General features: G+C 42.4%; 1 protein-coding gene across 2 annotated transcripts in view; it reads right to left on the bottom strand.

Annotated features, from left to right (window-relative positions):
* LOC100879512 (protein gustavus) overlaps window positions 1–25,586 on the bottom strand; it is a 179,099-nt gene that overhangs the window by 77,177 nt on the left and 76,336 nt on the right. The gene's annotated exons all lie outside the window — the stretch shown is intronic.

Here is a 25,586-nt window from a genome sequence, read left to right as displayed (position 1 = left end):
GTCATGTATGCGAATCCGAGTTTCTGGAGTTACCGATGGGTGTAATTCGATTACTTTGTCGCAAGAGCCCTGACGTATCGAGATACTCGTGCGTTCGTTATCGGGTGCACAGAGAGCTACCCCGTACAGAGAACGTGTAACGATAATATTCAACGTTTATTTTCGACGGAAGGAAATCTCCTTTGTCTCTATCCGAAGTTTCGAGCCGGAGCGTAGATACTTAATTGAACCTTAGATCCTTCCTGCGAGAGTTAAATTCTTCGCAAAGACGCAACTAACGACACCGAACTATCCCGGAGACCAGAGATTCGCTTCTTAGGCAAGTTTCGATGCACGGAATATCCATCGTAATCGTCTAGGTTGGGTCGTGGCTGGTTTCGGGGGTTGGTTTGGTTTTGGGGTGTGCGCCAGTCACTAGGGGGATGTTTCACGACCAAACTCACCCTTCCTCCCGGCCTCACTCGATGCACCCTCCTCTCTCGAGTCGGTCCGTCTCGCTCCGACACGCTGTTTCCCTTTCTCTGCTCCCCTGGGTTCTTTCGGCCGCTGCACACCCCCGCGAGGATCAATACAAACCGGTGGTTATCGTGCCGATACTCGTCCGCTCGTCGAGCATCCCCAAAAAGCTTTCGTGAAACCGCGCCACCCTTCGCCACCCCCTCAACCCTCGTTTTTACAACAACAATCATTCGGTGGGATGCCAGCCAGCCATCGCGTCGCTACCAAGGATAACGAGCGAGTACGCGAAAGTATGCCGGCTCTCGCAATTAAACGCACGTCCTACTGTACGTAGGGTTCAACCCTCGGCGAAGGGTGCGCTCGTTGCGAAACAGCAGGCTTCTCCTTTTTTCTTCACGGCTTGTTTCGTGTTTTAAATATTTTCAACGAATGCCGGTTCGATGTACGCAACCTACGCTTCCTTTCGATACGAACTAGCGTAGAAAGAGTACTCTCCCCTCTAGCTCCGATTGTGCCAGACGAAACGTTTCTTCTCGGAACACTTTTATGGCTGTTTTTTTACTTGTGGTCTCGTTTTCGCGGTCGCGTTAAAGAGTCGAGACGCCTTTCAGAACAGATACCGTGAACGTGTTAAACGGTGAACATGTGTCACGCATCTGTCGAAAGTTATTTCGGCAAAACTGTACGCGGAGACTCGTTTTGTTCCTCCGGCAGAGCTCGCATCGGTAAACGACAGAAGACAACTCGTTTTACCGAATGTCTGATAGAAATTAATTTCACGATTTATACTAGTTAACTCGACGAATTTTTAAAATAAATTAAAAACGAACGGCCAATTCGAACGAGATAAAAGCAGACAAGAATAATTGTTATAGCGAATATTGGTTCTTTGTTCCGATACGAACGTAGCCGTGATCAGTGCGGTTGACGATGTATTCAAAGTCGTACATCGAATCGACACCGACGATCGATATCGTACCGTCCAGCAGGATCGACTAACGAGGTGCTATTTATTCACGGGTTTCCATTGCTTTTCCGCGAAAGTCCGAACACGACTTTCCAAACAGCGGAAAGAGAAGGATTTTAAAATTTCACGATCTCGAGCTCGTCGTACAGACACACCAACGAATTCCGAATAACCGATAAGGAGACGCTTAATTTTTTATCGGGCAAGCCGTGCAGTGTAAATTAATTAACTATTCCGCTTCCAACCGTCGCGATTAATTATACCGAGCGCCGGAACAGACACAACCCTTCGAGTTTTAGTTCCCCTTTATTTGGACTTTCGGTATTCTGATCGAGCAAATTGGCCCTGAACTAATAACCGTGTTTTTCTTTCAAAAAATATATTATCTAGTTTTTCGGAACTTTCACCTGACCCCAGAACGGTAGTCGGTATAAATTTCAGGTCGTTCGACAGTCAAACATATATTAGTTGAACCCTTTGTAGGGTCGTAAATTTCGAATTTGTATAGATTTGTCGAAACGAACACGGTCGTCGAAAGCTCCTTCGCCTTAAACAAAGGGTAATAAAGCAATCTTCCTAGATTCACCGATTCTTGGCAACAAAGCCCTACTGGTTCACGATACGTCGACAAAAACGTGTAAATACCGTGCAATTTAGGAACAATGGTAGTTGGCAGCGGTACAATAGGAAGGATTAAAGCTTCGACTAATTATTTCACACGGGAAGATCGATAGGGAAAAGGTCGACTGCGGATTCGCCGAACGCATTGTCTATTTGCTAATGCGCAACGAAGGGTCAGCTCGAAATTCAACGTCACGATTGATGCAACGTTACCCTTGTTTTAGGGTTACATGATACAGTTGCACATCAGGGTGCACGATAGAACGCTGTTCGCGCAGCAACGGTATGGGTCCCTCGCGGTTGTGTGTCCGTGGATATTAATCCTGTTATACGGCGGCAGTGGCTCGACGTAGATTACGACTTCGGGTCGAATGTTACTACACGGTATTAACGCGGTATCTCGTGAGCTGGATGAAACGAGATCGTGCTCTGAGGCTTCATCGATCAACTCCTCCACTAAGAAACTATATTTCTTCATAAACGAGCTTGCATCCCGAAATTCAAGTACAACGGTTGAATACGAGCAAACATTTTGATCGTAGAATATCGATACAAATTGAGTAAAACATCTCGAGTGTATAAAGTTAATAAAATATATGTATGTGGTCCTATTTCTGAATTCGTACGTCATAAAGTAAATGCAGGCGTTTCTATAAAAAATTTGTATCCGTATTTTTCGGCATCCTGGAACTAATTGCTCGTTGACCAACGTAAATTAGGCATTCCGTTTCAATTATTTCGTACGATGATTCGCAGTCGAGGCAAATGAAACCCGGGACGGAAACTTTCGACCCGAGTAACCCGGGAAATTCATAGCCCGGATCCGCTTTTCCTCGCCGTAACGAAATCTTCAAACTTTTCGCGAACTCTCGATGGCAAAGAAGAGTTGATTGCATTTTTTAACGATACTGCAAATAACTGACAGATATTTCCAGCTTTGCCGCGACGAAAATATCGTAACTCCGGGAATCATTAATTCGCCCGATTCCCGAAACTGTTTGAGAAGTATCAATTTTCTAGAGGTACAGATTTTTATCGGACATATTTCGAAAGGAAATTTTGCGACGTTTTACCGGCAAGAAATCTTATTCAATCTCGGTACTTATGGGTAAAAATATTTGATCCCTGTAATCAGAGGCAAGAATAGCGTGAAGAATTGTCACGGGTAATTAGCGGAACACAATTAGGCGGTGTGAGCGCAAGACGAAGCCGCGGGTTAGCTAAAGCGTAGACACATCCTCGGACATTGACCAGCTTCGGCCTTAAGCTCGATTTTCTGCTTCGTTTAGCGAGATCTGAAGCACTTTCGGTTCCGCGCTCTTCTCCGAGGGTGCAACAACCCTTACGATAAAGCGTCTACGTTGCTTTCCGAACAATTTCTTACGGATTCTGTTTATTTCGCAATTTACGCCGAAAGAATATTAATCGTCAGAGTCAAGACGATCGCGAAAACGAATGATAGGCGGAATTACAAAGGAACTGGTCGGCGCAAACTATCAGACGGTTCCGGTTTCATGGAACAAGAGCCGTGTCCTCGTAATTATCCCGTCATTAATTATGATCGTTGCTCCGCGACGCCGTGTGTTTTTTATCGACCATATGGAGGCTCGTGCTGCCACGAGCCGTTTAATTGTTTCCGTTTTTCCTCTGTACACGGCTGTTTCGAGTCGGCAGAGTCAAGCCACTTTTTATTCCAATTTTTTACGGGACAAATATCAACAGGATGTAGCGCCATCAGGGGAGAATTGCATAATAGTGGACTTCTAATAATTAATAAAAGTTGTCAGAACGCTGACGAATATTTCATAACGTCATTATTGCATCACTTGTTCGAAAGGTCTTCGTTATTCACCGGCGAATGTTTGCCAATATTTCGTACCCGTGTCACATTTCCAGACTTGTAATCATTATTTAAACAAATTCTATCAACTCGTCGTATTTGATCAAGACCGTGACTGCACTTAATGAATCCAACTTCGTAATGAAAGGTCGGTGCAAGGATTTAAATAGCTTGTTAGCTTTTCTCGAAACGAAAAGCTCTTGTATCTAAAGGATGCTTATACGGCTAAACAGAATCCTAAGGTTCCTTTAAATAAAACAACTCGAAAGATCAAACGGTCGGTGAGCATGTTCCACCTTCGGCGATACTTTGAACCGGCGTCAAAGTTAGTGGACACTCGAAAAAAAATGAATAAATAGAAAGCACCGTTGGCCGGAAAGTTGTGCAGTCCACCGTAGGCGGTGCACGGGGGGTCGCAGATGTCGAAAACAGCTGGTCTCGTGGCCAGACGCGTACACGAGTGACGTCAACGACACACGAGATGCATAGATTGAACCTATTTCGTGATCGGCACAGCCCTCTCTCTCGCTAGAGTCACCCTTTTGCCGGGGGACAGGCCTTTGTCGGGGGATGGAGGTAAAGGATTTCGCGATCGCGAAAAGGGATCATTCGCGTGGAAAGAGGACTCGTGGCGGTTAACCGAATGAATCGATATCGGAGACCATATAATTGGCTACAGATTTGTCGCTAGCGTCGCTCCGAATCTGCCGTTGATGCACTCGCTACGCACCGGATCGCGGTGTTTACGTTTCACGAATTCGAACGTATCGTTGAAACAGCGAGATGCGATACCGATTCGAGAGATGATCCAAATTAACGTGACAGGATGAGTTTTCGTTGCATGGACCGTAACGCGAATCCATAGGGGTGTTTGATCGCAGTTTCGTTCGCGGTACAACGAAGCGAATCTCTCTGAAACTCTAGTGGTTGATATGGCACAAAGATGAAATTATTATGACGCGGCGGAAAGATACGCGGATAATTTAGTCACGTACTTACGAATAGGAAATCGTGATGCGAATACGATGCCTTGTCTTACCTGGAACAAAAAGAGAAACCTTTCTTAATTTCATACAGCATCGTTTGATCGTGTTCGGATTTTATTTAAATACGAGACCTCGGGGTATTTTAATATCAACGTTAACCAGACGCGGACCGTAGTAGCTACGCTTTGGCTACTTTTTTTCAGCGAGTCGCAAAAAATTAGCATTTTCAAAAGTGGATCTCGACCCAGAAAAGTTTGCAAAGCTCTAATCTAAATGAATAGGTGGTTAGAACACGGCAACGAGAAGCGGCGTAAAATTAAATTTTAATTTTCGTGCCTCTGCAAATGCAAGAATCAAAGAAAATTTCGCTGGAATTATCTAATACGAAAGCAGTCTGGTACGATAGGGTTAACGCGAGCGTATTCTCTCCGAGGTACCGGGTAACTTCGTTGTCGCGAGAGCTCGTGTTTTCGTCCTGATCGAATTGGCCAGTTGTTTTTTTCTGTCCTTCTTCCCGCCGCACGAAAATGTGCTTGCATAATTTGTTTGCACGGTAGGTTGAGCTCGCTGGCGGCTTGTAGGATTGCGAAACCGAGGAAGAAAAAAAAGCCGGGGAAAAGGGAGGAGAGAAAAGAAAGAAGCGTGGAGGAATCCATTCCCGAAGAAACGCGGTCACGGTGCTGTAGGACAATAGTTCGTTACGGGCGGAGGAAGAGAGAACCGGGTGAAAAAGGAAGAGAGAAGGAACAGGAAGGTTAAGAGAGGGAGAGCGAGCGAGAAACGAGTCTTTTTTCGCGAACGGCGCCATATTGAGAACGTTCTCCCTCGGCGGTCGCGTACAAGGGCGTGGGCGTGCAAACCGGGAGAATTTAATAATCTCGAAATGTCAAACGTCGAAGATAAAATGTCGTTAGGTACGGTGTTTTGTACGCGTACGTTTGTAGCAAACATTTCTTTCGCTTTCGTTTCTGTCCGCGACACGTTTTATGACTCTCTTGTTCGCGAATCGAGGATTTGCAATTACGGTAGAGTTCTGATTACTCGGATGAATTATAACACCGCGTACGTTAGCAAACTCGCGTACAATAGAGTATTGTTTAACGTTAATGTTTGGGAAAATATAACACCAATTTCGACACGAGTTCAACGGGATCTCCTATCTAATCCTAAATATTTGAGAAGACGCGATATAAACATCTCCTTCGTTTTACTTTCTCCGCGTCTCGAGTTTACGCTTGTAAAATTTATCGGAAAAACAGAGAGGAAGATGTTACGTAACGTCGTAGGAAATTTTCGAGTTACGTAACGATCATCCGTCAAGGGGTAACGAAGATGAAAGGAAGTTTTAACCGAAACTGAATGGTACGCAACGGTAGCTTACATCCGACTGCCTCGAGAAGGTAATTAACGCGATTGGTAACGTCGGTGGATAGCAAGGTGTTAACGCGAACGATGACGAAACAACTCGTGTCTCGCGGTTCCCGGTAAGCGTTTATTACTTATTAGCCGGTGACTTATTAACGACGTCCATTGTTCGACACGCGTATCCATTTCGAGACAAATGCCAAGGTGAGTGATTACGATTGTTGCAACTTCTCTCGTTCGTAAATTAATACGCGAGCGTTCAGGGAGGTACGAGTTGCCGTCGTCGCCGGGAAAATTAACTTCCCTAATTAACGAGCAGAGTCGTTTCCATTTCTGCGATGTGCATCCGCGTTAAAATCCAACAAAGATACCGCGTCGACGAAACGAGCCACCGTATCACGCTGGCCGGCATCGCTTTGTAATTAGAAAGTAAAGATCATAAATTTCGAAATTGTCACACGCTTGAAGCGAACGCGCGGATTTAATCGACCGTCCAGCACGCTTCGTTCGACGATTTACGACCAAGCACTGCCATGCACATAATCCTTTTGCCTGTCCATTGAATTCCAACTGGAATTCTACGATTTTTCAAAATCGAAAGAAAAGACTCGACTTCGATAAAGCTACCGATCGAACACGATTCGTAAAATATCGGCGAAATACGCGTTCTTTATCCGTAAAGTCGTAGGTTCTCCGTTTCGAATTGTTAACGCGAACCACCCTGTATGCGCGTTGTTCATTGCAGAAGGATTAAGCGAACGCATCGGAGTAATTTTCCGACGACAAATCCCTTTCCTTCTGTTTTCTTGCTCTATTTCCAGCTTTGCAACTCGTCCCAAGGATGGAGAACCGGTTTCCACGTTCTCGGACAGGACGAACCTCTCTTTCGATCTCGCGAATCGTCGATTATCATATTAAATGGACCAGAGTGTTTGCGGTCATTGGGTTGAGGAAAGAACGCGACCATTTCCATTATGTTCTCGAATCTCCTTTTTCCTCCGGTTCCCTTCTTTTACGATCGCGTTAAGATGGACGGGATATCATCGACCGTGGGCGTTTTTAACACTCGAGCGATCAAAAAGGTATTAATACTCGCTCGAATTACTGCATCAAATCGAAGGATTCTTTTCGGATAAAGCGATTATATACTACTGTTCGATAACCTTATTTTAAATAACAACTGGAAGGAGTGATCGGATGTTCAGAAGTTTAGCACTAGATTTACGGACGTTTGATGATCACTTTTATTTAAATTTACCTAAAGTAGAAAAATAAATAAATTGCAGATGATATGTGAACTGCCTAAAACATTGATTCTTTTGATGAAAGTTGATGAAAGTTGACATTTTTACAAAAATTTTTTAACAAATTCTGTCATCTAAAATAGACCTATTATCCGTCATTTTGACGGGTTCTGTAAATCTAGTGTTAATTCACCCTGAATTGCTGTAACACGCGACATGCTGTCTTTGTAATTGTTTCGACTAGGAAAGTCGAGTAAGATTCGGAACTTTACATTCAATCTGGTGTGTTCTTCGAGTCCTGCGAGTACGCTACATAAAATAACAGCCAAACGATTATCGTAACTTGTCGAACGTAAATATTTGCGTATCGTTATTTTATTATCATCGCCCCTCGGAGACAGATTTATCTCCTTTAAAAAATTGAGAGAGTCTCGCAACGAAGGGTCAGCAAATCATTTAAAATTGAACAGGTATTCTCGTAAAATGGATGAGAAATCCTGAGAATTCGCGATATAATTCAGGTATGGACAGTGGTACGGCGATAAAAGCGTTAATATTGGGCATAAGAAGGCAGAATTTATCGTTGGAGGAAAACAATAAACGAGAGTTGAACCGACAGCTTTAAATTCGACGGATAAATCACGGGAGAGCGAGGAAACGGGCAGGATTCTCTTTAATTCGGTCGGAATTGCAAATTGAACGAACGACAGCGTGTTTTTCGGTTCGTCGCCGCCCATTATTCGGCAAAATTCATACGCGTCGAGCGAGCCCTTCGATTACGCGACGCGGACAATTTGCAAATATACACACGCTCTCACGGTAACGCGGACCGTTCACCGACTATTTGCTTTCGACCCGTTACCGGCAAACATTAATTAACTTAATCAAATATCGAAGAATAAATAATGACGGTTATTAATAGCCACGTTTCACCTGTAACGCTTCGCGAATAAAATGCATCCGTTTCTGGAGATTGCGTGCGTCGCAACTTTCGGCTTTTAAATTCCGCGTGAAACGGCTCGATTTTTCGACGTCCCTCGGATATATTTTTCTCGACGAGCCCGGCCTTGTCGATTTCTTTCGCGGACTCCAAATTTGGCCGGCCAGGAATTCGAAAGGCGTTCGAAATTCTTCGATGCAACGTGAGAATCTTCTGGACGAAGCTGCGATGATTTGCTACAGAAAAGAGAAATGGACTGGGAACCAACGCTAATGGTTTCGTTACTTCGCTAAATTGAATGTTATTATTGTTGGCCTATTATTACTGTTACCACGTACCGCAGGGAAGCTTTGATTGCGCTGGGAAAGGAACGCGTGGTTCTATTTCCATTACGGTATTCCTGCAACCTTCCTATTCATTAATTTCGACGTACGATATTCGACCCGATACATATTGACCCTTTTCGCGTGCTCTTTAATTCCAAGCTGTTGTTCGATATTCATTTCGGTACACGCCAGTTATTCCTCTATGGTATCGAAACTGTTTTGATCCAGTTTTCGAATAACATCTGCTCGACAAAAATTTGTGGAATAATTCCAATTCCAACGGTGAAAGGAATATACAATATCGTTTTAATGTACGAGTGCAACATATTTCATGAGACTTCCGCATGTGTCAGCTCTTCGAAATATTTCTCGATCTCTACAGCGATAAAGTAGTTGAAAATCTAAGATTCAAGGAACCTCGAATTTTTACAATCTATGAGAGTGCATTTCTCCGGTACCTGGTAATATAGCAATCAATTTCTAAGACCCAAAGCAAATAGAAGGTCTAAAGTACCGTACGTTGCCAACTTTGCGCCAAGCGTCTTACCGTATATCATAAAGCTGGCTTTGTTAAAAGAGCAATGATCGATCGCAGCTTTTGAACGGTAGTGTACGTCGTTCGCAGCGACATTTGTTTAAGCGTGACCACTCTCCGTTACACCTATTGTCGATAATTCGATTGCTGGTAGGAATCGGGATCGATTTGTCGATCTCACGCAGCGATACCGGTACATGGTGGGGAGGCGACGTCGCGAAGGATCCAGTCAGAATTGAATGATAATCGGACGGATGAGATTGATTTATGAATACAGGAACGGCCGGTGCTTACTAGGCGAGATTAATCTTCATTACACGACATTATCCCGTCTGGCTGCGTCGAAGGGGTCCACGCGGAGACTGCTTCGCTGTAGGTAAACTCGTCGATGGTGACTGGCTGCTGACCTTTCTCCGCTTTTGGTCTAACATCCAATGTGTATCGAATTTCCAATCATTCCTTCTTTCCAATACTTTCAACGCGTCTCCGAAATATCTTCGAAAAGACATCTCGAATTTTTCAAAGATAGGTTGTCATCGATAACTTTCATTTATCTTAAACCCTTGAAGGATTTAACATTTGAGTCATGGAGTAGATAAAATCAACCTCGGTAATCATAATTCATCACGTACATAAAAATATGTATGTAGACAAAAATCGGAAGAAACAATTTCCTTTGATCTACCTTTCTGATGTGCCTTGCAGTTTAAACAGAAATATGGATTTTCGGAAAATTTTCACTTTAAACTCTAAGGTACACGGATGTGAATACTGAACTTCTTACGCGTTGCATTTTGATCGACGAGGTAATTATTTCGTATTCAGAGGAGCAAAAATATGATAAGTTTTTGGAGCAGAAGAAGAGATTTTGGACAGGAAATTCCGGTAATTGTAGTTCGTAGACACCAGCTGTCTCGAGCGGTGTCGTTGATACGCGAGGAAAAAGAAACGAAAACTCGGCGGACCGAGTTGATTCGCGAGGAAACGGAGACTGGTGGATTTAAATTTTAAAGCCCTGGTACGCGGTTTTTACGAGCCAACCCGAGCAACTCTCTCTCGGATTTTTATTCCACAAGTATCACAATAATGGTGGAAAAGACGGTGTCGCTCGATAACGAAACCCTGTTGGTGCACGCGCGCGAGTGCGCCCACACCTCCCGCGTCGCGCTCGATTAACGCTCGTAAAAAGTAACTGTTACTTTTGTTAAAGAGGATAAAACGAACGAGCCTTTGTTCGACAACGTTGCGACAGAACGAATCCACTGGCTATTAAGGAAACTAATAGTTAACGGTAGCTATTATTAATCGTTAATTAACAATGTACGGTCGTTCTGGTTTTGCCTCAGTTGCGGACGGAATTGATATTTGAAGCGGTATTGGAATCGAAATAATAGTGCAATATACCTGTTCTTGTTGTTCGTAATGGATGGATAAACAAAATGACTATGTCCTGTCACGTCGACAACGCTGTATTTCATTACTACGCACCGAGATGTATATTTATGATGTTGACGATGTTGATGATTGATGATACGAGGCTGTTTTTGTTTACTTCTGTTTTCCTTGCGACGTAATAAAACAGAGCTATAGAAAAATTGATGGAAGCATGCCAAGGCGATTTAAGCAACGATAAGATATCGATTCAAGCAATTTCAAGTACCTCAAAAACCTTTCTTACGGATTAATAATATGTTCTCGTACCGAAACGATCACAGTGAAACTTTAATTCTCTACAAATGGAAGATCCACGAAAGAAGAGTATATTCGAGAATCTCCAGCGTTAAATACCGTATTGAACAGGTTAAAAAAAATCAGAATATAAGATCCCTGTATCAACCCTCGCTACACTGTTCCACTAGCTTTCCGCGTTCAGAATATCGCTCGTAAAGCAGCTAACCTTTTCGATGTCGTTTCGCAGATATGATCGCGTATTTGTTGGTGAATTATAGGATTTCGATGGCTCGTTAGCGTGGTCGCGTCGTGCCGAAAAAGCGATGGAACGTATAAACGTGCAATTCCTATTCGCGGCAAACGACGCGGCCAAGACGTAATCTACGATCGAGCGGTTGAATAACCGTGCCAAGAGGATAACGAGCGAACATCCTCGGAATACACCGGGATAATTGTCCTTCGTGGAAAGTTCTTTCCTGGCTTCGTGTTATTCGAAAGTCCTGCGCCGACTGTCATCCTTCGAGGATACAGCCCGGACGAACGGCAAAGAGACGGACGTGTCTTTCGAAGTTTCTCCTTCTACCGTTTCGATGTCCACGGTTGAAATCGTCCCAGATCCGCGTTGCCCTTCGACCTCCACCTACCGCTAATATACACGGTGAGTCACGTCGCGAGCAGATCCGTCCAGGATATCGTTCGAGACCAACGCGGATCGCAAGGGGACCAACTCGAAGAGAGATTCTCGGAAAACGTGTCCGCACCGAAACGATCCGACTCTCCCTCTACTCGTTTCTGTCCTACTCCGTCACTGCCTTTCGGCTTTTACGGCTACCATAAACCGTCGATATGGAGAGCCATTATCGTCGGAGAAATTGAAAAATCCATCCACGAGGAGCATTTTGGTTTGGATTCTGATTGTACGCTTAAATAATTCATACGGCGTGCCGGTGACAACGAGAGAAGGCAGCGTTCTTGCTAGTTTAGCCGCGGAATCGAAGCAAACGCCTCCTCGACTGGCCCGTATAACGAAGTTATTGACCGGGCTGACCTCGAGACCGGCCGGTCATCCGTTTCATATTGCTTTCATGGCTGTGCTTGAAGCGCGGAGGAGCCGGCGTCGAACGAACTCGTTCTCGAGAGCACGCTCGAAAAAGAATCGTCGAGCCTCTCTTTGCTCGTGATACACTCGCGACCGGAGACGCGGTACTCGTAAGCGTGCGACAACATACCGGGTGTACCGCCAAAAAATCTCTACATCTTTTAAGTAGCGATCATCGGCGAAGTTAGATATCTGAAAAGTTGCCACTCTCGAAAAGTTGAATCTTTGAAGAGCCGAGTTTGTCGAGGCCTTTCGAGAGTCGTGGACCTTTGGAGAGTCGGACCTCTCGAGAATCGAGCCTTTGGAGAGTAGGACGTCTCGAGAGTTCGGCCTTTGGAAAGTTGGGTCCTCCGACGCTCGGATCCTAACGCTAACTACCAATTTAACCTAGATCCAACTTTCCAGCACTAAGACGATTTGTACTCCCGCGAGTACCGCCCACGTAACGAGTCTAATTCTCTACCTAAGTACTTTCTTCCTCGCGCATTAGAACGAATTACGTTCAGGTGTTGCGATACACCCTGTGTGGCTCGGATTTGGACCACACTGAGTCGTGGACAGACGGAGGTACCTTCAAAGGTCGAGATTCCATGGAAAATCCGACGGAGAAAGATCGAGGTCGAGTCGATCGCGGAGCCCTTCGTCGTGGCCGGGTTGCCCTTATCGGGTAATTGCGAAACGGAGAACGTAGAAGAAGGACGAAGGCAGAGGGCAGAAACACGATAAAGGTGACGTTGCACCTAACCGCGCGGCATCTGCCCTAGGAAGGTTAAACAGCTGGGCAGAAAGAGGTAGGGATCGTCGAGAGAGAGAGGGTAAGAGAGAAGACGCGAAGGAGGGGGAAAATAAAGACGGACGAACGAAGAGAGAAGAGAGCGAACCTAGCTACGATGGTTTGTAGCCCCAAGTGCGGATAAAGAGAGAGAAATATGGCGAGTCGTGGAGGGTAGAAAAAGAACGTGTCAGAGGGAGGGAGAGAAGGGAAGCAGAAAAGAGAACGAGACGAGGAGGGCTGCATGGAAAGGGGCGATAAAGGCATCGAAAAGGAGCTGGCAACGCTGCTCGGTCGATAGAAGAGTGAGACTCGCGAAACGTGGCAACGTTGCGACCCGTCTGCTTTAATCCAGTGGATCTCATTCCGGGACTCTCTCAAACTGTCTCGATTCCTCCTTCCGAAAATTCAGGAAACTCGTCGAACGACCAGGACCTTCTTCGATCCATCGTAAAACACGATCGCAGCGAACCGGAGTTTATCTAATGGACGCGCAACTCCGACAATTCGATCGATGTACTTTACCCGAAGTTTGAGAACCGTCATTCGGTGTGCAGCGGTGCAGGCTGCGCGTTGCGCGGCGCCGCGCAATTTTGAATTACGTTCGCGTTACTTTTCATCAACTTTTCGCGGTGTTTTCGCGAGGCAACGTAAAGCGAACCGTACGCGCCGCGTTAACGTATCGACCGATCGATTTTACTGGTTTCCACCATTCCCTTGGAACATCTGTTCGTTGTCACCCCTCGAACAGCAGGCCAATATCGCGATAAAACATTAATTTACCGGAAACCACAGGAGCATCGAGTCAAGGAACTCTTGCTTTGAACGTAGCAAATAAGCCATCAAATTTTTGTCAAATCTGATCGTATTTCGAGTTAACGTTAACCGCTCCGATTTTCTCTAAAATAGTAATTAGAAAAGAAGAAAATAGAAGCTACGAAGACCTACAGCTTAGCTTAAAGTGTCGCTATGTAAGAGCTAGTGTCCAAAGGTTAATTCATAAAAGGAACGCTGTAACAGTAACAGGCGGGAAAGGGATGGCAGCGACATAGATGGCGGCACTGCGGGACCAAGAACCTTTGAAAGTCTTCGTTTTACCTACTGATCCGCTATTCCGTTTCGCACGAACGCAACCAGCACGCGACTAAATCACACGTGACGCAAATTGGCACGGTGCTTTGATCGTTGAACGCTCTCGCGAATCATCAACGGTGCACGTGCATCGAGGATTTTGTTTGGTAATTTAATCCAGCCAGCACGGAAATTAACGTGTAAATAAATCCATCGATACAATGGAACGAGGCGAGAGGAGGACGCGTGGGCGTCGAAACGTAATATTATAAGTACCTGGTGCACTGCGAATCGAACTTGTTATCCATACCGTCCTATTTTCGTCGATTATAAAATGGGTTACACAAAGTGTCCCGCTATCTTTAACTCGATTCGAGGGTGAAAAGTGTTCCTGCAGAACTATAAATACCTGTAACTTTGGATAAAACCGAAACTTCGAACGGATAGTCCGTCAATTTGTCGAGCGTCGACGATCCAGCGCAGTTGCGAATTTTATGGCCATTGGCATCGAATTAGCAGATAACGCGATTTGCAGTGGATTCGGTTGAATTATCTAGGAATTGCCTCGATTACCTCGAACAATCGCGCAAATAACCAACAGCTGATTGTAAATAATCATTTCCTCGAGCAAAGAAAGGGCGTGCACGATGCAGACACAGGAAACGCACGATTCCAAATAAGTTCCGCAGGTGCAGAAGACTGTGACGCGTAAAAACACGAGTCTATACTGTAGGCGAACGTTCGCGTCAGCAAATCGGCGTGATTCGAAGCGAGACCATCGAGCGAACTTCGCTTACAACGTGCACGTACATTCCTTTCATATCGAGCGTCCGAACGCTTCGAGCTTTCAACCACTTTTTAACCGCGAGAACTATCGATAGGCAATACCGCAAACTCCCTACAATCGTAACAATTTCTGTTTTTGTATGGTCTTCGAAAAATACTCGCGACCCATTTCTATTCATTTCCCCGGTGCATTCGCAGGGATTCTAAAACAAGTTACATTAAATCTCGAACACCCTTCTCGATATTTGTATGCAACGGAATACTACACATCAAAGTGTCACGAACGGTCGACGTACCTAGGTCCTGCAATCAACGGCTCACGTAATCGAAAATAGCCTAGTGACGTCATGGGCGTGCTTGCGATAAAACGTAATGACATCGACGAGCCTTTCACTGGACGATCGATCTTCGAAAGGCAAAGGCCGCGAAACACCGTTCGATCTTCTGCGATGGTCATTCGATATCCTGTCTTACAAAGTTCCATCTGCGATGAATTTTTTAAACACTTTCTCGAAGCTGACAATTCTGGGGCCCGTCGTGATAAATAGTCTCTAAATGTCATTAGTTCATTGACGTGAACTCCGATCGCATTTTTAATTTTCTAAAGAAAATATCGAGAAGAGACCGAAGAAAGTCACAACGTTTATTTACTAATTTCTGAACGAAGAGATTAATCTGACTAAAATAGGATTAGTATCGTTTATCATTCGGTATCATATCTAACTTCGATAAGTAATACTGGCTCTTAAAACCAAGCCTACTTTCAGTCCAATCCCGAAGATAGAAGCTGTAAAATTTAGAAAACGGCTGCAATAAAAATAACACAGCCGAAGCTTAAAAGTCACTGCGATTGATCGCCATCCTATGGCCATTCGTTAGGTCGTAGGATCGCCACTTACTCAAAGTCATCGATAAACAGAGAAAAAATAGGAAAAACGCGGTGCAACACCTGCGCAGAATTTATATGAATCTCTACACACCGCAGAGTGTGGTTCGAAGAACGCGGCCAACAGTTCCAGGGATATCACGCGGCATCATTCTCACGCTACCACGTTCATTTCTGTAATATTTTATGTTTTATCGCGTACAAGATCTACGGGGTGATCTTAATGGTAGTGACTGATGCGTTCGCCTACAAACTTTCGAACCCCGCGAAAAAGCTGCTCTGTAACAGATTCCGGGAGAAGGGAAAGATTGAATATTTTCAATTGAAAATTTTTTAGTCCACATAATTTACCTTCCCGTTATCACAAGAGATGTATATTGCACCCGAGTGTACAGCTGTAAAAATTTAACATCGATAAGTAACCTTGACCGCTACTTTTAATAATAAAATATTAATCATCTTCGCGAAAAGAGAATTCTCGAATCGAAAAGTATGTCCTGAATTTGAGAAACTGTTCGAAGACATGTTCGTAAAGCGTGATGAAAAAGTAGCTCGTTCAGTTTCGAGAGTCGACGAAGAGACAAGTGTACTCGAAAGAGACGTGGTCTCCTATTAAGGCCCAAGCACGCGTTTCTTTCGATCAATTTTTTTCCTTAAACGTTGTTTGTTCGCGCGTTTAAAAGGAGTCCGTCGTTGGTCGTGTGCGATCTTCGATTATTAACATTCTCCTTTCATTCGCTGTCAACGAGCCGGGAGTCGGAAGATCATTCATCTTGCCTGCTCTTTCAATGAATCTCTAATTGCTAGATAATGGCGTTTAATCGACGCCATTACGAGAAAGGTTGGTCGAAAGAAACTCGCCGGATATCAATCAAGCTGATTATTAATGCCAGGTGGTTGCGACACTCGATAAATTCTACGACTGCTTTTTTCCGTATCCTTTATGCGCTTGTTATTGGTGTAATGATACCGTTATCAAAAACGACCGTTCGTTTCTATAATCCACTTCGATTCCTGATACACTCACCGCCGTTACAGAAATGGCAACAAGTGGAACTTTGTTGATCGAATTCTGAACTGCTGCGGATATAAACAGGTAATAAATAACAAACTTAAATTTAAAAACCAGTTGCTAGTAGTCTCGACAATCTGGATTTCAATATGTCTTACTACGTATGTCCGATTTCACTGCGCTAGTGAACGCATTGTTTCCGCGTCTGACCAAGACGAACTTATTCTACTGCGGCCAGCTGGAACTACAAAGAACATTTTTCGAACGGAGCATGATTACTTTTCAAATAAGTATTCTGCGAAAGAGAGCAATTCTTTCTTCTCAAAGAATTGTTCAGAGGTACAAAAGTCACTGTGAAAACTTGTGCGTTTTTGCTCGATTCTGTCCTTTGTCGACGTCTGATTTATTTCGCGTTTCTAAAATATTTAATATGTTCGAATATATTTGGAACGAATGGCGAGTGGAGTAAGAAAATCACTGTAGTCGAACTACCCAGGAAATGAAAATAAAACTATCAAAGAAAGTAGAACAAGTTGATCAGTTTCCTTTGAGAGAGGAAACAAAAATAAATGATGAGAAAAACTGCTTGTTCAAAGCATGGTAAATAAACATAGAGTTCGGTGTTATAAAATAAATATTCTGGAAATCGAACAACCTCTATTCTCGACGTCGAACTTCGAATAGCGTTTCAAGGAGAATAAAATCGAGGCGACTGAAAAATGCTAGCTCGTGTCAGCAGGTCAATTTCCTTATTTTCCTGTCCTTTGTGCCTCCGTAACCCAGTGTACCTGTATCACGAGGAAAATTGCAGAGGGAAACTAGATCCCGTTCACGAGATCTACGAAATTAAATCGAAGAAAGGAATGCTGCTTTCAGTCCGACACGATTCATCCCCTTTGGAGACGCAACGAGGGTAAAGCTGTGCCAGCAAAAGGGACATTAAACCCGGGCATCTCTGTTCGGCTTTCATACGTCGCGATATCGGGTTAGTTTTTCTTCTCTGCTGTCCCTTTTATTCACCGTTTATCCAGATAAAGCGTCGTTTGCTTTAAGAGGGCGATAACGAGGCACGTACGTACGCGACACGAAGCGTGGAGGATCGATAAACACGCCAGTCGCTTTCGTGAACGCTGCAATTTCAGCTGCAACGATAGCGACCACCCTCTTCGTGGCGCACGAACCCGGTGTGTCCCTGAAAAATTACAATTTCCCTCCGCTCCCAACCCCTTCTCAGGCCTGCCTGCACCCTTCGCAGAAAATTACGCTCCCGGAGAATACCGTGCCCTCATGAATCTTCCGTGAGCCTCGCCTAATGCCTCGGCTTGCTTAGATCCGACCGATATAAATGTATCTAATCGGAGCTAACACCTTCCAGCAAATCGACCGACCGCGATACGAGTTGCTTCAATTTCCGTCTATACTCGTCTGTAACGATTCTTCTAGATAACGCTCCGAGCACCGTTTGCTTTTGCTTTTCGCGGGATTCGAGGAAATTCAGAATCTAGAGAAGATCCAGGGAGGCTACACTAAACAGTGCCTAAGAAATCTAAAGAGAACCTTAAGCTCAAGAAATCCGAGCAATATGCCCGATAAGAAATACTATCGGTAATTGCAGGTATCAAGTTGAACACTCTGAGTTCCCAGTTTCTACGATGAAACTTTTTGAAACACAGAAGTTTTGCCAGAAAATAAGGAAAATGGGCGATATATTTTCCTATTGTTATTCATCGCTATACAGCTATCGAAGAAATTATATCAGAAATATTGGCAAGAGATTCGAAACTCGAAGGGTTTTACCGAAAGATCGATCTGCTTGGCGCGTGATACGTGTTCACGCGCTGGGTAAAATATTAATTATTTATAGTTAATTTCGAAGGTTGTAAATCTTCGTCGACCCATGGCGTTTCCACAACTTATTACGGTAGTGGAATTATATGTAGAATTAGTATTATAGAGTAGAATTGATAGAGTGGCTCAGAGTCCTCCACACTGGTGTGCCCAGGTCAATGAAGGATGTAGTTCATCATCCCACTGGTAGTAATGATTGTTGTATGTTGAAGTCGTTGATAGTAACAAAGTTAATGTAAGACTGCCTGAAGTAAGTATATTCTAAGGAAGTTAATCGAAGACTGACTAGTCGCTTCTAAACAGCCAGAAAAGAAAGCAATGCAGGAAGTTCAGGACGTGAAGGCGTTACCAAAAAAGGCCAATCAGGACAGATTGTTATTTGTGAAAAATACTGATTGGTGAGATGGTTTAACGAATGGGATTGTAAGATTTTTAGTCTTTATTCCAGGGTTGTGAATTACATTTTGTTAACAAAGTAACCCAAAGCAATTGAGTGATTTGGGTCCTTCAAAGGAAGTAATAAATGGGCACCATGTGTTTATCATCGGAGTTCGAGCGCGTAGGCCCACTTTATTGGGGTGCACAGTTTAGGACCATGGAATAAACTTCTTTAAGAAAAGGTATATTGGTGTTAAGAAAGCGTGTTTTTCTGGCCTATTAGAAGGTTATTGTCAATTGTTAAGAACGTTAAGTTGTGGAGACGTTCATATGGTCTTAAATATCAGTTTAAAATTCCAAAGGTGAAACGTTTTTGGGTTTGACAAAATACCCATAAGTATTACCTTAATTATATTCCGAGCAACTCGGAACATACTCCCCCCGTTGAGAGGGTACCGATCAATAATATAAAGTCTGGGTACTTATCTTTGAGCTGTTGATTGTCACGTGGTATCACCTACGATTACCTTGATGTCTTTGGGTGTACCTGTTTTGCTTGATTGGGTAAAGTAGTACTCGTTTGATTTCTTGGTAAGAATTATTGTGACACTTCGAATGTTGATCACCTGGATGGAGTTGTCTGATTCTGGATGCATAATTGAACCAAGAAGCCATTGCAGTGATGGCGCATTATTTTCTGAATAATGTTTTCATTCAAATGAACACTGAATCTCGATGATTTGTTTGATGATTTGATTTTCGCTTGCGTAGAACTCGTTAACGAATCGCCAATAACAAATTGTTCGGAATGCAGAATAGTAAACTATTGCGTCTGATGTGACAACATGAATGAACGTGATTTCACAATGATTTTGTTTGAATAATCAACATGTAATTGCAATGTAAATAATTTAGTTCTTGCGACATGTTTGAGGCTGAATTTTGATTGTGTTTGTCAGTTAGTTGTATTCGTGATGAAAGCAGTTTGATGAAGAATTGAAGATTGAATCAATTACCTGCATTCGATGTGGCTCATAGATTCTCAAAGAATATTAAGATTGTAAATTTATGTGAAAAGCATTTTGAAATATTGTTATGTTGCAGCCTGTATGATTTATACATTGTTTTGAGGTTGATTAGTTTTTACGGAAGTTGGTTTTCCGTTTTACTTGGCATACTAGTGTACCCTCGTGTCTTGGTTGCGTATGTTTTATTGTGATGATTCGCAAAGGTGACTTAAATAGTTGGATGACTTGGGTCTTTAAAAGGAAATAAGGAATGGGTGTTAAGCGTGCCTGTTTGTCGTTTAAGTCTGAGTGCGTAGACCCACTTGTGTGGGGCGCACCAATAGATTGTATTTGAATGCGTAGACCCGTTTGATTGGGGCGCATTGATCAAGTCTGCAGTGAGACTGGCAAGAATGGTTGTGATTTGATTGTGCCCGAGTGTCATGCGTATCCTTGTGAGGATCGGACACTGCGCGGCTGATAAAGCATTATGTTTGTTTGTGCCCGAGTGTCATGCGTATCCTTGTGAAGATCGGACACTGCGCGGCTGATAAAGCATAATGTTTGTTTGTGCCCGAGTGTCATGCGTATCCTTGTGAGGATCGGACACTGCGCGGCTGATAAAGCATTATGTTTGTTTGTGCCCGAGTGTCATGCGTATCCTTGTGAGGATCGGACACTGCGCGGCTGATAAAGCATAATGTTTGGTTGTGCCCGAGTGTCATGCGTATCCTTGTGAGGATCGGACACTGCGCGGCTGATAAATGTTGATAAGTTTGAATGCATTGGCCCAAAGGAAAAGCAAGGATTCGGTAAAACACTGTGCACCGTTGGTGTGCACAGTGCAGTTGGTGAGCAATGGGATCCATAATGAACAGGTCTGATTGCCATAGTAAACCCAAGACTGTACGAGTTGCCTCAAAACTGCCATAAAGAAACAGAGAAAGGATGAGCCTCATGTTTGAAATGCTTAAATAATACGAATTATGTGATGTTTTGATATTTTTGAATTGAGTATCATGTATTTGTACATTGTTTTCACGTTACATAGAATTTCCAACTCTAGAAGGTCGTAAATCTTCAGAACTGAAATATTCTATGACGCTTTGAACATAAATGATCTAAAGTTAATCTGTAATATAGATTCCAATAATAATATTTTAATTGTGGTTCTAATGTTTTGTTCCATGAAACTAAATAAAAGTAACTTTCTTGAGAAAAGAATGTAAGATAGATGAAGAATAGGACTCTGTGACCATGAGGATAGCCAGGGTCTCATCAGGTAATATTCTAAAATGAGGGTCGAAACCTGATGACAATAATGTGCCATAGACGATTGTCCTTTGCACTTGATTTCAGCTGACAAAAGGTCGACACTGTATTTTTATTGAATAAGGATTTTTGTTGATGACCATATGCTGACCTAGAGTCGGTATTCTTTTTTACAAGCACGTACGGTTGTTCCACGTGTTGTGAAAAAGGTTATTGGATTTTCTTAAAAGAAAATTGTAAATGAATTTTATAATAGATCTCATATTATTGAAAATCCCTAATAGTTTGAAACAGTTTAATGATTAAGGTTCATTTTGAATAGAATTACGAACTTTAGATTATGATATAAATGAAGAATTCATGAAATGTGAGATGTAGAAGAAAGACGTATGCATTTTTGTAAATGTTGAACTTGTAGTTCATTCTTTACTTTCAGAATTAAAGTGTGGTTGCATTACCAAAGAAAGTAAGTTGAATTACACATGGTACGACATAGTTTGCTTGAATTGGGGAATTGACGAGCTCCCCCCGATGAACCAATTCAGATCAGATGTTTGGAAATATGAATCTAGATCAACGTAAGATGAAATTTTAGATTCTTAAGCAATAGTGAGAATTGAAGATTGATAGTACATAATAATTGAATATGTTGACATCATGCAAATTGAATTTCAAAATTCCAATAAAAACTGACATAGTATTCGACTGAAATTCCATGAAATGCAATTGAGGTAGAACATTTATTCTACAAGATGATAATATCTTGATATGAGAATTTTATTGTAACGTCTCTCAAAATACAATTATCAGTTTACGCGTAACAATGAGAAAGTCGTCGATTGTACTGAGTAAATATTTTAAACAATCATAACAGATTTATCTGTTATTACATAAATGATGAATATATTAATTTCCTATTCTCTTGAACTGTCAACATATCCTAATTATGTGACAATTGACAGAAATGCATTTATTAACATGCATTTGTGATAAAATAGAAAAAGTTAATAATGAAATTAGGTCTTGTGTGAATTTGATATGATAGCAATTCAATTATTAAATACTAGAATATAATTTTCTGAACAGTTTAGGTATAAGAAGTACGTTATAATGTTCGTTGTTTATTTAAGAAGTGACCTGAGAAGAATCCTTACAATTGCAAATACGGCAACCTCTTGTTAGGAATAAAATAATATCAATGAGATATATTTTGATATGAAGTTTTTCGTTTTAACATTCTGATGAAATTGATGGGAGGTCTTATTTTGTGACAGAAATCCGTAATTTTGACCAAGGATATTAAAATCCGCAGATTAATTGATGATCATCTGTTTGTTCGACCAAATGTAAGAAATGTTTTCGAAGATTTTTATTATATGCAATTTGTACGATTTTGAATAAATGTAAGAAGATGAATGGACAATAAGCCTGTTTTACTAAAGAATACGTGCAAACGCATTTGAAATGGTTTACGACCATTAGGGTAGGTATGCGCGAGTCAGGTAGTGTGTTAAAACAGTGGGTCGAAGGACCCGTTGGACACTATCTTAGAAGAATAATGCAACTTAGGCTACGATAGTATAATAATTATCTTGAATTCCGAAACTACGTGTTTGTTTAGATCCATGGAACAATTAAAATCGACTTTTGTTGAAAAGGATTGAATATTTAAATCAGTCAGTTGAATTTGCATAAAATACATGATACATCGTAATGATGTGAATTTTTATAATCGTGAACTGATCATGTGTAAATAAATCTGCCTGATGTTATTATTTCATTAGTGTCGCAAGCTAGCAATGTTAAATTGTTGTACTAAGAATTGTTATGTTTGAGCTTTACGGATTTGACATGACTGTTTGACGTCATAAAATCGTGTAACAAGAATATCAAAGAAATTGGCGAAACGATTAAACGAGCCTACTTTAGAGAAGCGAAATTATATACTGATTGTTGACTTATCTTGTTGAAGCCTTTGGAAAATCCTCAGATTGTCCGTTGTTTGATATGTTTTCGAATTGATTTCACTTAATAGTCCGTTTGACGCTCATGGGAACACACCAGTGTGGTCATTCACTATGACTTTTCAAAACACTTGTCATACACATTGTAACACTTAATCCTGATTATTGCACTGTAAACTGAGTTTATGTACTGAGCAAGTTCGTAGTATCCGGCTCGAAGGACCAAAAATGTTCACGCGCTGGGTAAAATATTAATTATTTATAGTTAATTTCGAAGGTTGTAAATCTTCGTCGACCCATGGCGTTTCCACAACTTATTACGGTAGTGGAATTATATGTAGAATTAGTATTATAGAGTAGAATTGATAGAGTGGCTCAGAGTCCTCCACACTGGTGTGCCCAGGTCAATGAAGGATGTAGTTCATCATCCCACTGGTAGTAATGATTGTTGTATGTTGAAGTCGTTGATAGTAACAAAGTTAATGTAAGACTGCCTGAAGTAAGTATATTCTAAGGAAGTTAATCGAAGACTGACTAGTCGCTTCTAAACAGCCAGAAAAGAAAGCAATGCAGGAAGTTCAGGACGTGAAGGCGTTACCAAAAAAGGCCAATCAGGACAGATTGTTATTTGTGAAAAATACTGATTGGTGAGATGGTTTAACGAATGGGATTGTAAGATTTTTAGTCTTTATTCCAGGGTTGTGAATTACATTTTGTTAACAAAGTAACCCAAAGCAATTGAGTGATTTGGGTCCTTCAAAGGAAGTAATAAATGGGCACCATGTGTTTATCATCGGAGTTCGAGCGCGTAGGCCCACTTTATTGGGGTGCACAGTTTAGGACCATGGAATAAACTTCTTTAAGAAAAGGTATATTGGTGTTAAGAAAGCGTGTTTTTCTGGCCTATTAGAAGGTTATTGTCAATTGTTAAGAACGTTAAGTTGTGGAGACGTTCATATGGTCTTAAATATCAGTTTAAAATTCCAAAGGTGAAACGTTTTTGGGTTTGACAAAATACCCATAAGTATTACCTTAATTATATTCCGAGCAACTCGGAACAATACGAAGGAGGTAAAAACTTAAAAAGCATCGATAGTCCAGAGATTCAATGAGCTTTTAAGCGACCAGCTCAGCTGCCGGAAATGGCTGAATGGTCAGCGAAATTCTTTGCCATCGACTTTTTTCAACCTTTTTCTTCCCTCGTACCTGCCGAAGATACGTAACGAGCTGTTCAACGAACGGAAGACTTCCATCGCGAAAACGGGTTGCTAAAAACGTGTTTACAAACGTGTAAGTCAAACGTACATCCTTTTTATCGGATCCCGATTAGGTTCTGCTTCTTTAACATACGCCGCTCGATACCGCGGACGTCCTCGAAAATCTTCTTCGTTAAAATTTAGAAAGTTTATGGCGCAAAGGGTTCGTAAAAAGTAAAGGAGGGAGGGAGATTTCGTGAGGAGAATTGCAGGCGGCATGAAATATTCGGCAACTGTCTCGGAAATGACTTTAGTATATTATTTGCTCGCGCAAGACGAACAGCTCGATTAATATTCCGTTCGAATCGCGACTTAAAGGACACAGTCGGAAAAGGAATACTCCACTTTTCAAGTCCGGTTGGAAAGAAACTGTTGGCCGCCGAGTTCAGTGTCCGGAGCAGCGGGAGGTCGTGGAACGAAGAAGTCTGTAGACGGCTGCTTGGCTCAGTAGGCGTCGTCGACTTAGTTTTTTCGCTTAGAAACGTCGCCGCATGAGAGTACACGATTCTCCCGCGTGTCTGCTTTTAACCCCTTCCTCGCCGATACGAAATAAGCGATCTATATGGTAATTTATAGGCAACGAACTTCCCCGAACAATATAGAAAGCGAGAATTTCGTAGACAGAAATCGAGAACGTATCGACGAGTAAAGTTTGAAGCAGACAATCATCGATCGATCGCGTTATCTACTTTCGAATACTGATAAAAGATAGCGTGTAAGCGGTAGAGAAATCAGGAGCGAAGAGAAATTACCAACCGATATGCAAATAGACAAACGTGTCAGAAATCATGAGGTCGCGTCGCAAGTGTTAACAAATCCATTGTATACTAATCAGCAACTTTACTCTGGCATTGTGTAGTAACACCTGTTCGGTATCGAATTTCGTGCCGTGAGGTGATGACGAAATGTTTCCATTTCGACCGACAGGAATGGACAAGGGTGTGCCCCCATCAGGGTCGTGATAGGGTTTCACGAAGCACAAAAGATCTGGCGAAATTAATTCTCTCGATTCTCGACGATCAAATTTCCTAGCACTGTGTTCAAATTTTTAGATTTAGATAGCTAGAACGGCGTGTAAAGAGAAACGTCGAGCTACAAGAGCCGTCGTGTTTTTGTAGAGAATACACGGCCGTCAAATCGTTAATGGTTTAATCGATGGGAAAGCAAAATCAAGCGGCGATGTTAAATCGAAGAAAACACGGCAGATCGCGGCAAAAGGTAAACGTAAACCAACCGAAGAATCGCGAAGAGAAAAGGAGGATGCGAAGAGGAGGGGTTAAT

This window comes from Megachile rotundata, chromosome 4 (assembly GCF_050947335.1).
Source record: "Megachile rotundata isolate GNS110a chromosome 4, iyMegRotu1, whole genome shotgun sequence".
Lineage (NCBI taxonomy): Eukaryota > Metazoa > Arthropoda > Insecta > Hymenoptera > Megachilidae > Megachile > Megachile rotundata.
This window is presented reverse-complemented; position numbering and strand designations above follow the sequence as displayed.